The sequence below is a fragment of the Syngnathus typhle genome, linkage group LG13 (genome assembly GCF_033458585.1).
Source record: "Syngnathus typhle isolate RoL2023-S1 ecotype Sweden linkage group LG13, RoL_Styp_1.0, whole genome shotgun sequence".
Lineage (NCBI taxonomy): Eukaryota > Metazoa > Chordata > Actinopteri > Syngnathiformes > Syngnathidae > Syngnathus > Syngnathus typhle.
Genome location: NC_083750.1, coordinates 100001 through 115000, shown reverse-complemented (window position 1 = coordinate 115000; position 15000 = coordinate 100001).

Below are 15000 nucleotides of genomic sequence, written 5' to 3'. Positions count from 1 at the left end.
GGATAAGATTCGCAGATTTTCGCCCGGCCTGTGTTTAAGGAGGCGGCCGGTTCCCTCCTTCCTTCCTTTCTTGGATGTATAACATTCGCAGATTTTCGCCCGGCCGGTGGTTTAAGGAGGCGGCCGGTCCTCCCTCCTTGGATGTATAACATTCGCAGATTTTCGCCCGGCCTATGTTTAGTGAGGCGACCGGTCCTCCCTCCTTGGATGTATAACATTCGCATATTTTCGCCCGGCCGGTGGTTTAAGGAGGCGGCCGGTCCTCCCTCCTTGGATGTATAACATTCGCAGATTTTCGCCCGGCCGGTGGTTTAAGGAGGCGGCCGGTCCTCCCTCCTTGGATGTATAACATTCGCAGATTTTCGCCCGGCCTATGTTTAGTGAGGCGACCGGTCCTCCGTGGAGAGCGACCCGCAAGTGGGGAGGAACCGTCCACCCAACGCCGGCGCGAGCCGGGGCCGGTGGGGGCCCTACCAAGGCGGGTCTCATTGCCTGTCGGTCAGTTCGGGAGAAGGTGGGGGTACTCGGAGGCCCGCCGGGAGCAGACGGGGGTCCGGAAGGTGAGGGGGTGAAGGACGGCGGTCGGGAGCAGACGGCCGTCCCCGGGAGGGGGTGTTCGTTCACGTGCGGACGCCGGGAGCAGGCGGCCGTCACGCAATTCTGCCAACCGTTCCCACCGGCCTGTGTTTAAGGAGGCGGCCGGTCCTCCACGAGAAGAATTCTGCCAAACGTTCCACCGGCCTGTGTTTAAGGAGGCGGCCGGTCCTCCCCGTCGTTCCGCCGGCTTGTGTTTAAGGAGGCGGCCGGTCCTCCACGAGAAGAATTCTGCCAAACGTTCCACCGGCCTGTGTTTAAGGAGGCGGCCGGTCCTCCCCGTCGTTCCGCCGGCTTGTGTTTAAGGAGGCGGCCGGTCCTCCACTATTCCTTCCTTGGATGGAAAGCATGTAGCACTTTGAAAATTTTCGAGCACTGTGACACTTTGAAAATTTTCGAGAGTTTTTGTACTTAGAAAATTTTTCGCTCTTGCACTTCCAGAGTGCTTTGCGGTAGCTCCTAGGTTCGCTGTCCGAGCATGTGAACACTTTTTGGGGGGGAACACATCGCTAGAGACACCAGCCGCCTGGTTCTCGGGGCCAAAACTTGTGTTCCCCACACTCGTTCTGACTATATTTTGCGATTTGGGGGTAAAGGTAATGAGTACAGTGACTAGGGGGACCAACTCATCGTACTCTGGCGCACCAACAGACCAAAGCTGGTACTGCACTTACCCCTGGTACCCCAACGCCTGGTACCTGACGGGCGAGAGGCTGATTTTTCGCTATTTGCGGCCGACCGAGGGAACCAGACAAAGCGGACACTTTACGGCGCAAGAGCCGTTGGCACTTAGAAATTTTTCGACAAAGTTGGCGCGAGCTCCAGAAGGAGAGGCTGATTTTTCGCTATTTGTGGCCGACCGAGGGAACCAGGCAAAGCGGACACTTTACGGCGCAAGAGCCGTTGGCACTTAGAAATTTTTTGACAAAGTTGGCGCGAGCTCCAGAAGGAGAGGCTGATTTTTCGCTATTTGTGGCCGACCGAGGGAACCAGGCAAAGCGGACACTTTACGGCGCAAGAGCCGTTGGCACTTAGAAATTTTTTGACAAAGTTGGCGCGAGCTCCAGAAGGAGAGGCTGATTTTTCGCTATTTGTGGCCGACCGAGGGAACCAGGCAAAGCGGACACTTTACGGCGCAAGAGCCGTTGGCACTTAGAAAATATTCGCCAAAGTTGGCACGAGCTCCAGAAGGAGAGGCTGATTTTTCGCTATTTGTGGCCGACCGAGGGAACCAGACAAAGCGGACACATTACGGCGCAAGAGCCGTTGGCACTTAGAAAATATTCGCCAAAGTTGGCACGAGCTCCAGAAGGAGAGGCTGATTTTTCGCTATTTGTGGCCGACCGAGGGAACCAGACAAAGCGGACACTTTACGGCGCAAGAGCCGTTGGCACTTGCGCGAGCTCCAGAAGGAGAGGCTGATTTTTCGCTATTTGTGGCCGACCGAGGGAACCAGACAAAGCGGACACTTTACGGCGCAAGAGCCGTTGGCACTTAGAAAATATTCGCCAAAGTTGGCACGAGCTCCAGAAGGAGAGGCTGATTTTTCGCCGTTTGTGGCCGACCGAGGGAACCAGACAAAGCGGACACTTTACGGCGCAAGAGCCGTTGGCACTTAGGCGAGCTCCAGAAGGAGAGGCTGATTTTTCGCTATTTGTGGCCGACCGAGGGAACCAGGCAAAGCGGACACATTACGGCGCAAGAGCCGTTGGCACTTAGAAAATATTCGCCAAAGTTGGCACGAGCTCCAGAAGGAGAGGCTGATTTTTCGCTATTTGTGGCCGACCGAGGGAACCAGGCAAAGCGGACACTTTACGGCGCAAGAGCCGTTGGCACTTAGAAATTTTTTGACAAAGTTGGCGCGAGCTCCAGAAGGAGAGGCTGATTTTTCGCCGTTTGTGGCCGACCGAGGGAACCAGGCAAAGCGGACACATTACGGCGCAAGAGCCGTTGGCACTTAGGCGAGCTCCAGAAGGAGAGGCTGGTTTTTCGCTATTTGTGGCCGACCGAGGGAACCAGGCAAAGCGGACACATTACGGCGCAAGAGCCGTTGGCACTTAGGCGAGCTCCAGAAGGAGAGGCTGATTTTTCGCCGTTTGTGGCCGACCGAGGGAACCAGGCAAAGCGGACACATTACGGCGCAAGAGCCGTTGGCACTTAGGCGAGCTCCAGAAGGAGAGGCTGGTTTTTCGCTATTTGTGGCCGACCGAGGGAACCAGGCAAAGCGGACACATTACGGCGCAAGAGCCGTTGGCACTTAGGCGAGCTCCAGAAGGAGAGGCTGATTTTTCGCCGTTTGTGGCCGACCGAGGGAACCAGGCAAAGCGGACACATTACGGCGCAAGAGCCGTTGGCACTTAGGCGAGCTCCAGAAGGAGAGGCTGATTTTTCGCCGTTCGTGGCCGACCGAGGGAACCAGGCAAAGCGGACACATTACGGCGCAAGAGCCGTTGGCACTTAGAAAATATTCGCCAAAGTTGGCACGAGCTCCAGAATGAGAGGCTGATTTTTCGCCGTTTGTGGCCGACCGAGGGAACCAGGCAAAGCGGACACATTACGGCGCAAGAGCCGTTGGCACTTAGGCGAGCTCCAGAAGGAGAGGCTGATTTTTTCGCTATTTGTGGCCGACCGAGGGAACCAGGCAAAGCGGACACATTACGGCGCAAGAGCCGTTGGCACTTAGAAAATATTCGCCAAAGTTGGCACGAGCTCCAGAATGAGAGGCTGATTTTTCGCCGTTTGTGGCCGACCGAGGGAACCAGACAAAGCGGACACATTACGGCGCAAGAGCCGTTGGCACTTAGGCGAGCTCCAGAAGGAGAGGCTGATTTTTCGCTATTTGTGGCCGACCGAGGGAACCAGGCAAAGCGGACACTTTACGGCGCAAGAGCCGTTGGCACTTAGAAAATATTCGCCAAAGTTGGCACGAGCTCCAGAAGGAGAGGCTGATTTTTCGCCGTTTGTGGCCGACCGAGGGAACCAGACAAAGCGGACACATTACGGCGCAAGAGCCGTTGGCACTTAGGCGAGCTCCAGAAGGAGAGGCTGATTTTTCGCTATTTGTGGCCGACCGAGGGAACCAGGCAAAGCGGACACTTTACGGCGCAAGAGCCGTTGGCACTTAGAAAATATTCTGAAATTCTCACCGACCTCCGTGGTGGAGAGGCCGAATTTTCGACATTCGTGGCCGACCGGGGAACCGTCGCCACTCGGACAACTTGTGCGGCAGCCCTCGGTGATTTTAGGACCGCTTTTTCACCCTCGCTGTCCGACCGGAGAACCGTCGTAGCTCGGACAGTTCGTGTGCCAGCATCCGCTGGCACTTAGAAAATTTTAAAAAAGAAAAAAATAGTCTTCTGCATATACGTTCTGACTATATTTTGCGATTAGGGGGTAAAGGTAATGAGTACAGTGACTAGGGGGACCAACTCATCGTACTCTGGCGCACCAACACGCCAAGGTTGGTACTGCACTTAGGCTGATTTTTGCGCTATTCGCGGCCGACCGGGGAACCAGCGCGGAGCGGACACATTACGGCGAATGAGCCGTTGGCACTTAGAAAATTTTTGAGCTTTTTTCGAACTTCCGTGAGGCTGATTTTGCGCTATTCGCGGCCGACCGGGGAACCAGCGCGGAGCGGACACATTACGGCGAATGAGCCGTTGGCACTTAGAAAATTTTTGAGCTTTTTTCGAACTTCCGTGAGGCTGATTTTGCGCTATTCGCGGCCGACCGGGGAACCAGCGCGGAGCGGACACATTACGGCGAATGAGCCGTTGGCACTTAGAAAATTTTTGAGCTTTTTTCGGACTTCCGTGTGGAGCTTTGGGGCCGTTCCGCCTAACTTTTTATGCCCGATTAGGCTTCCAGGGAGGCGGCTAAGCATTATTGACCAATCATGGAGCTTTTTTCGGACTTCCGTGTGGAGCTTTGGGGCCGTTCCGCCTAACTTTTTATGCCCGATTAGGCTTCCAGGGAGGCGGCTAAGCATTATTGACCAATCATGGAGCTTTTTTGGGACTTCCGTGTGGAGCTTTGGGGCCGTTCCGCCTAACTTTTTATGCCCGATTAGGCTTCCAGGGAGGCGGCTAAGCATTATTGACCAATCATGGAGCTTTTTTGGGACTTCCGTGTGGAGCTTTGGAGCCGTTCCGCCTAACTTTTTATGCCCGATTAGGCTTCCAGGGAGGCGGCTAAGCATTATTGACCAATCATGGAGCTTTTTTGGGACTTCCGTGTGGAGCTTTGGGGCCGTTCCGCCTAGCTTTTTATGCCCGATTAGGCTTCCAGGGAGGCGGCTAAGCATTATTGACCAATCATGGAGCTTTTTTGGGACTTCCGTGTGGAGCTTTGGGGCCGTTCCGCCTAGCTTTTTATGCCCGATTAGGCTTCCAGGGAGGCGGCTAAGCATTATTGACCAATCATGGAGCTTTTTTGGGACTTCCGTGTGGAGCTTTGGGGCCGTTCCGCCTAGCTTTTTATGCCCGATTAGGCTTCCAGGGAGGCGGCTAAGCATTATTGACCAATCATGGAGCTTTTTTGGGACTTCCGTGTGGAGCTTTGGGGCCGTTCCGCCTAGCTTTTTATGCCCGATTAGGCTTCCAGGGAGGCGGCTAAGCATTATTGACCAATCATGGAGCTTTTTTGGGACTTCCGTGTGGAGCTTTGGGGCCGTTCCGCCTAGCTTTTTATGCCCGATTAGGCTTCCAGGGAGGCGGCTAAGCATTATTGACCAATCATGGAGCTTTTTTGGGACTTCCGTGTGGAGCTTTGGGGCCGTTCCGCCTAGCTTTTTATGCCCGATTAGGCTTCCAGGGAGGCGGCTAAGCATTATTGACCAATCATGGAGCTTTTTTGGGACTTCCGTGTGGAGCTTTGGGGCCGTTCCGCCTAGCTTTTTATGCCCGATTAGGCTTCCAGGGAGGCGGCTAAGCATTATTGACCAATCATGGAGCTTTTTTGGGACTTCCGTGTGGAGCTTTGGGGCCGTTCCGCCTAGCTTTTTATGCCCGATTAGGCTTCCAGGGAGGCGGCTAAGCATTATTGACCAATCATGGAGCTTTTTTGGGACTTCCGTGTGGAGCTTTGGGGCCGTTCCGCCTAGCTTTTTATGCCCGATTAGGCTTCCAGGGAGGCGGCTAAGCATTATTGACCAATCATGGAGCTTTTTTGGGACTTCCGTGTGGAGCTTTGGAGCCGTTCCGCCTAACTTTTTATGCCCGATTAGGCTTCCAGGGAGGCGGCTAAGCATTATTGACCAATCATGGAGCTTTTTTGGGACTTCCGTGTGGAGCTTTGGGGCCGTTCCGCCTAGCTTTTTATGCCCGATTAGGCTTCCAGGGAGGCGGCTAAGCATTATTGACCAATCATGGAGCTTTTTTGGGACTTCCGTGTGGAGCTTTGGGGCCGTTCCGCCTAGCTTTTTATGCCCGATTAGGCTTCCAGGGAGGCGGCTAAGCATTATTGACCAATCATGGAGCTTTTTTGGGACTTCCGTGTGGAGCTTTGGGGCCGTTCCGCCTAGCTTTTTATGCCCGATTAGGCTTCCAGGGAGGCGGCTAAGCATTATTGACCAATCATGGAGCTTTTTTGGGACTTCCGTGTGGAGCTTTGGGGCCGTTCCGCCTAGCTTTTTATGCCCGATTAGGCTTCCAGGGAGGCGGCTAAGCATTATTGACCAATCATGGAGCTTTTTTGGGACTTCCGTGTGGAGCTTTGGGGCCGTTCCGCCTAGCTTTTTATGCCCGATTAGGCTTCCAGGGAGGCGGCTAAGCATTATTGACCAATCATGGAGCTTTTTTGGGACTTCCGTGTGGAGCTTTGGGGCCGTTCCGCCTAGCTTTTTATGCCCGATTAGGCTTCCAGGGAGGCGGCTAAGCATTATTGACCAATCATGGAGCTTTTTTGGGACTTCCGTGTGGAGCTTTGGGGCCGTTCCGCCTAGCTTTTTATGCCCGATTAGGCTTCCAGGGAGGCGGCTAAGCATTATTGACCAATCATGGAGCTTTTTTGGGACTTCCGTGTGGAGCTTTGGGGCCGTTCCGCCTAGCTTTTTATGCCCGATTAGGCTTCCAGGGAGGCGGCTAAGCATTATTGACCAATCATGGAGCTTTTTTGGGACTTCCGTGTGGAGCTTTGGGGCCGTTCCGCCTAGCTTTTTATGCCCGATTAGGCTTCCAGGGAGGCGGCTAAGCATTATTGACCAATCATGGAGCTTTTTTGGGACTTCCAGCCGGTGCTTTGGGGGCCTTCCCCCTCACTTTCTACGCCCGATTGGGCTTCCAGGGACGCGGCTAAGCATTTTTAACAGAAATGGAGCTTTTTGCGGAGCTCCAGCCGGTGCCACCGGCAGGCCGTGCACAGCGGACGAGATGACCGAAAGAAGCTCCAGGAGAGCGGATGGACGCTTTTTAAGCACCGAGGCGGAGATCGCGGAGCTTTAATAGACTTCCAGCGGGCCCAAAGCGGCCAGGCAGACGGCGCAGCGCGACCTGGTACCTCGCACGGGACGCATCGCCCCCCCCGCGCACAGTTCCAGGGGGCCGGGATGACGTTTCAAAGCTGCCGCTGCAGCTGCGGCGGGGAGTGGCCTCCCTCCGGTGGACACGACGAGTAAATGACACCGGCCGCTGACGCAAACCCACGCCGGACAGGAGAGCTCAAAAGCCGGGTAACATTTCAAGGAAGACCCCCCCTGCGCAGACCTCCACTAGGCCGGGATGACTGTTCAGCTGTGGCGGGGAGTGGCCTCCCTCCGGTCGGCACGACGAGTAAATGACACCGGCCGCTGACGCAAACCCACGCCGGACAGGAGAGCTCAAAAGCCGGGTAACATTTCAAGGAAGACCCCCCCTGCGCAGACCTCCACTAGGCCGGGATGACTGTTCAGCTGTGGCGGGGAGTGGCCTCCCTCCGGTCGGCACGACGAGTAAATGACACCGGCCGCTGACGCAAACCCACGCCGGACAGGAGAGCTCAAAAGCCGGGTAACATTTCAAGGAAGACCCCCCCTGCGCAGACCTCCACTAGGCCGGGATGACTGTTCAGCTGTGGCGGGGAGTGGCCTCCCTCCGGTCGGCACGACGAGTAAATGACACCGGCCGCTGACGCAAACCCACGCCGGACAGGAGAGCTCAAAAGCCGGGTAACATTTCAAGGAAGACCCCCCCTGCGCAGACCTCCACTAGGCCGGGATGACTGTTCAGCTGTGGCGGGGAGTGGCCTCCCTCCGGTCGGCACGACGAGTAAATGACACCGGCCGCTGACGCAAACCCACGCCGGACAGGAGAGCTCAAAAGCCGGGTAACATTTCAAGGAAGACCCCCCCTGCGCAGACCTCCACTAGGCCGGGATGACTGTTCAGCTGTGGCGGGGAGTGGCCTCCCTCCGGTCGGCACGACGAGTAAATGACACCGGCCGCTGACGCAAACCCACGCCGGACAGGAGAGCTCAAAAGCCGGGTAACATTTCAAGGAAGACCCCCCCTGCGCAGACCTCCACTAGGCCGGGATGACTGTTCAGCTGTGGCGGGGAGTGGCCTCCCTCCGGTCGGCACGACGAGTAAATGACACCGGCCGCTGACGCAAACCCACGCCGGACAGGAGAGCTCAAAAGCCGGGTAACATTTCAAGGAAGACCCCCCCTGCGCAGACCTCCACTAGGCCGGGATGACTGTTCAGCTGTGGCGGGGAGTGGCCTCCCTCCGGTCGGCACGACGAGTAAATGACACCGGCCGCTGACGCAAACCCACGCCGGACAGGAGAGCTCAAAAGCCGGGTAACATTTCAAGGAAGACCCCCCCTGCGCAGACCTCCACTAGGCCGGGATGACTGTTCAGCTGCGGCGGGGAGTGGCCTCCCTCCGGTCGGCACGACGAGTAAAGCTATTTAGGAAAATCTGAGATAAATATCACTTGCATAATAATTTGGAACACGGTCCCGTGTTCCAAATTATTATGCAAAATGTATTTAGACACCAGCAATCGCACTTAGATTTGTTTCTTTTTTCTTTCTTTTAGCTTCCATAATGTTACCGGGCGCTGACGCAAACCCACGCCCGGCAGGAGAGCTCAAAAGCCGGGTAACATTTCAAGGAAGCTATTTAGGAAAATCTGAGATAAATATCCTTTGCATAATAATTTGGAACACGGTCCCGTGTTCCAAATTATTATGCAAAATGTATTTAAGTGTCATAAAGATTACATTTTTTGTTTTTCAAGTACTGAAATCACCCTCAGTCATGGTACAGTCCATGGTAGTCTGCCAGGTGAGCGCAATTGTAGTAATTAACAAGTCTATTTAAGTTCCGCGTTTTTAAGCGTTCGGCCATTTCGTTCAACCATGGGGAGGAAAAAGGATCTCTCTGCTGTCGAGAAGCGTGAAATCGTTCGATGCCTTGGACAAGGTATGCAGACATTCGATATTGCACGAAAGCTTAAGCGCGACCATCGAACTTTGAAGAAATTCGTCGCTGATTCGGAGCAAACGCGCGTTCGTGCAGACAAAGGCACGACAAGGAAGGTTTCTGCAAGACAAACAAATCGAATCAAGAGGGCGGCTGCAAGCATGCCACTAAAGACGAGCAAACAAATATTCGACGCTGCTGGTGCCAGTGAAGTCCCACGAACGACGAGGTGCAGGATCCTCCAGAGGCTTGCAGTTGTGCGGAAACCCTCCATTCGGCCACCCCTGAACAACGCGAACAAGCAGAAACGGCTGCAGTGGGCCCAGACTTACATGAAGACAAATTTTCAGACAGTCCTGTTCACCGACGAGTGCCGTGCCACCTTGGATGGGCCAGGTAGGGTTTTTTAAGTTTTTCCTTGCACTTTTGAGAGCTCAGGGGATGCTTTGAGAATAATTGTCAATTTCTGTCAATGTGAAGCCCTTTGAGACTGCTTGTGATTTAGGGCTATACAAATAAACTTGATTTGACTTGACTTTACAGATGGATGGAGTCGTGGATGGTTGGTGGACGGCCACGATAGCCCAACAAGGCTGCGGCGTCAGCAGGGAGGTGGCGGAGTGATGTTTTGGGCCGGAATCATGGGGAGAGAGCTGCTTGGCCCCTTTAGGGTCCCTGAAGGCGTCAAAATTACGTCTGTTAACTACGTGGAATTTCTGACTCAACACTTCTGTCCATGGTACAACAGGAAGAACCGTGCTTTCCGTCAAAAGATCATCTTCATGCATGACAATGCACCGTCTCATGCTGCAAGAAATACGTCAACGTCTTTGGCATCTATGGGAATAAAGGGAGAGAAACTGATGGTGTGGCCCCCATGCTCCCCTGACCTCAATCCTATTGAAAACTTGTGGAGCATCGTCAAGCAGAAAATCTACGAAGGTGGGAGGCAGTTCAATTCCAAAGAGCAGCTCTGGCAGGCTATTCTTAGATCCTGCCAAGAAATTCAACCAGAAACTGTACAAAAACTCACAAGTTCAGTGGATGGAAGAATCGTGAAGCTGCTGTTGAACAAAGGGTCCTATGTTAAAATGTAACTTTGTTTTTTATTGAAATAAAGGGTCCTATGTTAAAATGTAACTTGTTTGTCTTTTCTTTGAAATAGCTTTTGATTTCAGTAAATATGACCTCCTAATGCTGTAAATTCTTAAGATGGGCATTTCAGTTCATAAAAACCTATAAAATGTTATAAAACTCTGTTGTGCGTAATAATGTGGAACAGTGCATTTTAAGTTTTTTATTTTTTAAAAATTCTGTGATCATTCGGAGGTTTGTTCAATAAAATTAGAATTCATCAAAATAATGGTTGATGACTTGAAAATTATGCTGACTCATTTTGCATCGACTATTTAGGAAAATCTGAGATAAATGTCACTTGCATAATAATTTGGAACACGGTGTAAGTGCGATTGCTGGTGTATTTACTCGTCGTGTCCACCGGAGGACGGCAAATCCCCGCCGCAGCTGCAGCGGCAGCGCTTAAATGTCTTCCCGGCCGCCTGGAACTCTGCACGGGGCGTGTTTCGTCCCGCGCAGCGGTACCAGATCGCGCTGCGCCGTCAGCCGAGCCGCGCGCGGTCCGCTGGAAGTCTACACTGTGTTCCAAATTATTATGCAAATTGTATTTATGTGTCATAAAGATTACATTTTTTGTTTTTCAATTAAACTCATGGATGGTATTACGTGTCAGGGCTCTTTGGATCACTGAGATCAATCTCAGACACCGGGGATCATTACCGGCCAGTTGAGCCCAAATTAAGGAAAAACTACTTAAGAATGGTGTTCCACATTATTAAGCAGATAATTTGAAGTTCGCTTTGAGCAGTGGCGGACGCCAACCCACGACCGGTGGGAGAGCTCGGAGGGCGGATGGGCTTTCAAGGAAGCCCCCCAGGCCGGTCCCACTCGCACTTAGAATTTTTTTTTTTTTTGGCTTCCATAATGTACCGGGCGCGGACGCGAAACCCACGCCGGGCAGGAGAGCTCGAAAGGCGGCTAAGCATTCAAGGAAGCACCGTCTGGAGCTTCAGAGCCGTTCCGCCTGACTTTTAACGTAGAGTACCGGGCGCAAACCACTAACTCAAGCCCGGCATGGCAGCTCGAAAGGCGGCTAAGCATTCAAGGAAGCACCGTCTGGAGCTTCAGAGCCGTTCCGCCTGACTTTTAACGTAGAGTACCGGGCGCAAACCACTAACTCAAGCCCGGCATGGCAGCTCGAAAGGCGGCTAAGCATTCAAGGAAGCACCGTCTGGAGCTTCAGAGCCGTTCCGCCTGACTTTTAACGTAGAGTACCGGGCGCAAACCACTAACTCAAGCCCGGCATGGCAGCTCGAAAGGCGGCTAAGCATTCAAGGAAGCACCGTCTGGAGCTTCAGAGCCGTTCCGCCTGACTTTTAACGTAGAGTACCGGGCGCAAACCACTAACTCAAGCCCGGCATGGCAGCTCGAAAGGCGGCTAAGCATTCAAGGAAGCACCGTCTGGAGCTTCAGAGCCGTTCCGCCTGACTTTTAACGTAGAGTACCGGGCGCAAACCACTAACTCAAGCCCGGCATGGCAGCTCGAAAGGCGGCTAAGCATTCAAGGAAGCACCGTCTGGAGCTTCAGAGCCGTTCCGCCTGACTTTTAACGTAGAGTACCGGGCGCAAACCACTAACTCAAGCCCGGCATGGCAGCTCGAAAGGCGGCTAAGCATTCAAGGAAGCACCGTCTGGAGCTTCAGAGCCGTTCCGCCTGACTTTTAACGTAGAGTACCGGGCGCAAACCACTAACTCAAGCCCGGCATGGCAGCTCGAAAGGCGGCTAAGCATTCAAGGAAGCACCGTCTGGAGCTTCAGAGCCGTTCCGCCTGACTTTTAACGTAGAGTACCGGGCGCAAACCACTAACTCAAGCCCGGCATGGCAGCTCGAAAGGCGGCTAAGCATTCAAGGAAGCACCGTCTGGAGCTTCAGAGCCGTTCCGCCTGACTTTTAACGTAGAGTACCGGGCGCAAACCACTAACTCAAGCCCGGCATGGCAGCTCGAAAGGCGGCTAAGCATTCAAGGAAGCACCGTCTGGAGCTTCAGAGCCGTTCCGCCTGACTTTTAACGTAGAGTACCGGGCGCAAACCACTAACTCAAGCCCGGCATGGCAGCTCGAAAGGCGGCTAAGCATTCAAGGAAGCACCGTCTGGAGCTTCAGAGCCGTTCCGCCTGACTTTTAACGTAGAGTACCGGGCGCAAACCACTAACTCAAGCCCGGCATGGCAGCTCGAAAGGCGGCTAAGCATTCAAGGAAGCACCGTCTGGAGCTTCAGAGCCGTTCCGCCTGACTTTTAACGTAGAGTACCGGGCGCAAACCACTAACTCAAGCCCGGCATGGCAGCTCGAAAGGCGGCTAAGCATTCAAGGAAGCACCGTCTGGAGCTTCAGAGCCGTTCCGCCTGACTTTTAACGTAGAGTACCGGGCGCAAACCACTAACTCAAGCCCGGCATGGCAGCTCGAAAGGCGGCTAAGCATTCAAGGAAGCACCGTCTGGAGCTTCAGAGCCGTTCCGCCTGACTTTTAACGTAGAGTACCGGGCGCAAACCACTAACTCAAGCCCGGCATGGCAGCTCGAAAGGCGGCTAAGCATTCAAGGAAGCACCGTCTGGAGCTTCAGAGCCGTTCCGCCTGACTTTTAACGTAGAGTACCGGGCGCAAACCACTAACTCAAGCCCGGCATGGCAGCTCGAAAGGCGGCTAAGCATTCAAGGAAGCACCGTCTGGAGCTTCAGAGCCGTTCCGCCTGACTTTTAACGTAGAGTACCGGGCGCAAACCACTAACTCAAGCCCGGCATGGCAGCTCGAAAGGCGGCTAAGCATTCAAGGAAGCACCGTCTGGAGCTTCAGAGCCGTTCCGCCTGACTTTTAACGTAGAGTACCGGGCGCAAACCACTAACTCAAGCCCGGCATGGCAGCTCGAAAGGCGGCTAAGCATTCAAGGAAGCACCGTCTGGAGCTTCAGAGCCGTTCCGCCTGACTTTTAACGTAGAGTACCGGGCGCAAACCACTAACTCAAGCCCGGCATGGCAGCTCGAAAGGCGGCTAAGCATTCAAGGAAGCACCGTCTGGAGCTTCAGAGCCGTTCCGCCTGACTTTTAACGTAGAGTACCGGGCGCAAACCACTAACTCAAGCCCGGCATGGCAGCTCGAAAGGCGGCTAAGCATTCAAGGAAGCACCGTCTGGAGCTTCAGAGCCGTTCCGCCTGACTTTTAACGTAGAGTACCGGGCGCAAACCACTAACTCAAGCCCGGCATGGCAGCTCGAAAGGCGGCTAAGCATTCAAGGAAGCACCGTCTGGAGCTTCAGAGCCGTTCCGCCTGACTTTTAACGTAGAGTACCGGGCGCAAACCACTAACTCAAGCCCGGCATGGCAGCTCGAAAGGCGGCTAAGCATTCAAGGAAGCGACGCCGGCCGGTCCGCGGGCCAAATAGGGTCCAGTAAAGTACCGGGCGCGGCCACTAACGCCTTGTGGCGGTCGCCTTGTGGCGGTCGGGGGGTGGCGGTCGGGGCTGGCGCTTGGGGCCGGTGGCGGTCGCCTTGTGGCGGTCGCCTTGTGGCGGTCGGGGGGTGGCGGTCGGGGCTGGCGCTTGGGGCCAGTGGCGGTCGCCTTGTGGCGGTCGCCTTGTGGCGGTCGCCTTGTGGCGGTCGCCTTGTGGCGGTCGCCTTGTGGCGGTCGCCTTGTGGCGGTCGGGGGGTGGCGGTCGGGGCTGGCGCTTGGGGCCAGTGGCGGTCGCCTTGTGGCGGTCGCCTTGTGGCGGTCGCCTTGTGGCGGTCGCCTTGTGGCGGTCGCCTTGTGGCGGTCGGGGGGTGGCGGTCGGGGCTGGCGCTTGGGGCCGGTGGCGGTCGCCTTGTGGCGGTCGCCTTGTGGCGGTCGCCTTGTGGCGGTCGCCTTGTGGCGGTCGCCTTGTGGCGGTCGGGGGGTGGCGGTCGGGGCTGGCGCTTGGGGCCGGTGGCGGTCGCCTTGTGGCGGTCGCCTTGTGGCGGTCGGGGGGTGGCGGTCGGGGCTGGCGCTTGGGGCCAGTGGCGGTCGCCTTGTGGCGGTCGCCTTGTGGCGGTCGCCTTGTGGCGGTCGCCTTGTGGCGGTCGCCTTGTGGCGGTCGCCTTGTGGCGGTCGGGGGGTGGCGGTCGGGGCTGGCGCTTGGGGCCAGTGGCGGTCGCCTTGTGGCGGTCGCCTTGTGGCGGTCGCCTTGTGGCGGTCGCCTTGTGGCGGTCGCCTTGTGGCGGTCGGGGGGTGGCGGTCGGGGCTGGCGCTTGGGGCTGGCGTCCGCCAATAGTGGTTTAATTTCGGGAGGAAGATTGATTTTCGTCCCAAGCCCGCCGCTGGAGAAAATTTTAGGTACCAGGAGTGGATTTTTTTTGTCCACTCAGGAGGGGGACGTTGGCTGGTTTGGTGTCCGGGGGAAAGTGCTCTTTTCTCGGCCAGGAGAAAGATTAGACTCCCAGCCCGCCGCTGGAGAAAATTCTAGGTACCAGGAGTGGATTTTTTTTGTCCACTCAGGAGGGGGACGTGCTTTGTTGTCCGGGGGAAAGTGCTCTTTTCTCGGCCAGGAGAAAGATTAGACTCCCAGCCCGCCGCTGGAGAAAATCTTAGGTACCAGGAGTGGATTTTTTTTGTCCACTCAGGAGGGGGACGTGCTTTGTTGTCCGGGGAGAGTGCCTGGTCCCCGGACCAGCCTCTTAGGCGCGCCCGCTGTCATTCTCCGGAGATTAAGTTATACTAAGGGGAGGCTGCCTCCTCCCGCCTGCTGCCCGAGGATGCTGCCTCATCCCCGGACTGGCCTCTTGCGCGCGCCCGCTGTCATTCTCCGGAGACTAAGTTATACTAAGGGGAGGCTGCCTCCTCCCGCCTGCTGCCCGAGGATGCTGCCTCATCCCCGGACTGGCCTCTTGCGCGCGCCCCGCTGTCATTCTCCGGAGA